We start from the raw sequence: 1,850 nt of genomic DNA on the forward strand, positions 1-1,850 counted from the left end.
GGTTAGAACAGGTGTAAATGTGTGGTTAGAACAGGTGTAAATGTATGGTTAGAACAGGTGTAAATGTGTGGTTAGAACAGGTGTAAATGTGTGGTTAGAACAGGTGTAAATGTGTGGTTAGAACAGGTGTAAATGTATGGTTAGAACAGGTGTAAATGTGTGGTTAGAACAGGTGTAAATGTATGGTTATAACAGGTGTAAATGTGTGGTTAGAACAGGTGTAAATGAGTGGATCATGCAGGTGTAAATGTGTGGTTGGAACAGGTGTAAATGTGTGGTTAGAACAGGTGTAAATGTGTGGTTAGAACAGGTGTAAATGGGTGGGTCATGCAGGTGTAAATGTGTGGTTAGAACAGGTGTAAATGTGTGGTTCGAACAGGTGTAAAAGTGTGGTTAGAACAGGTGTAAATGGGTGGATCATGCTGGTGTAAATGTGTGGTTCGAACAGGTGTAAATGTGTGGTTAGAACAGGTGTAAATGTGTGGTTCGAACAGGTGTAAATGGGTGTTTAGAACAGGTGTAAATGGGTAGTTTTAGTATTTGTATATGTGTGGTTAGAACAGGTGTAAATGGGTGGGTCAGGCTAATTGAGGACTGATGGAGGTACAGAGGTTTATGGCATTAAAGAGTTCAACAGAAAACACAAAGTGAATAAATAAAACCAAAAGCACAAAAAAAGAACTAAATCTTATGATCCTGACACCTAGCTTTATTCCTTATTAAAATAACTGTAGATTATGAAAATTAAATTTCTCTTTGTCATTACTGATGATAAACTGAACTGGAAACCTCCCATCAGATATGTTCAAAGTAAAATAGCCAAAAGTATTTATTGAACAAAGCCAAACGTGTACATTCAGTACTGTTCTGTAGTTTTACCTTATTTAAGTTATTGCACAGATGTTTGAGGAAATAATTACAAAACAACACTGAAGGACGTGCATTCTGTTTACTAAAGATTTTTAAATGCATCACACATAAAGTTTTGTTCCTAAGAGAACTAGGGTATGTTCTGGTAACTTATTTTGCAAAATAATCTATTTTTATATGATTTAGTGACATGCAGTCTGCTATGTCATGGTCATTTCTAACAGAGTGTGCTCTTTCAATATGACCAGTCAATACACATCTGAAGCATTTCCAACATGTAAGTATTTTAACATTAGAACTCAGTTTTCTATTGTCTAAGGGTTTCAGGTCACATGATAGGGAGAGCACCCAGTTTATGTGACAGCTTGCCTCTAAGGAGTGGCCAGAACCAGAATGAAGTGTATCTGACCTCCCTTCCTTGATCAGCACCATTACAAGGATCAACAAACTATTTCTACAATCAAAACAGCTAAAACTTATCGACAGAGTCAAATGACAAACAGTTCTAACAATAACAAAAGCAAAACTTGACCTGTCAGAAAATATTCAAAAACTATTCAATAAAACAGAGGTTATGAGTTTTATGTCAGTATCAACATGTTGAAGATTCCATGTTTAAGTGCTTGTGTGCAGCTGGCCTCAGTCCAGCTTTAATCTGAGTTTTCTTTGTTTTTCTGTCATAAAGCTCAGACTGGTGAAGAACCAGGTCAACAGGTGCAGCTGGATCTGTCTCATCCCACCTTCTTCAGGGTGGTCTCTCACTCTCTGAGTTCTCCTGCTTTGTCACAATCAGACTCTTTAATGCTTCCTTTATCTTGTTTTACTTTGAATATATTTTTTAATTTAATGTCTTTAACAGCAATTACTTCATATCTGATCATTATTTCTATGATCAATTAGAATTGATTGAATTTGCCATTTTTGTGTTTGCTGACTTCAGCTGGTCCGCCATTTTGGATAAGTGAATAGCATTACCTATG

This window comes from Austrofundulus limnaeus, unplaced genomic scaffold (genome assembly GCF_001266775.1).
Source record: "Austrofundulus limnaeus strain Quisiro unplaced genomic scaffold, Austrofundulus_limnaeus-1.0 Scaffold58, whole genome shotgun sequence".
NCBI classification, from domain to species: Eukaryota; Metazoa; Chordata; class Actinopteri; order Cyprinodontiformes; family Rivulidae; genus Austrofundulus; species Austrofundulus limnaeus.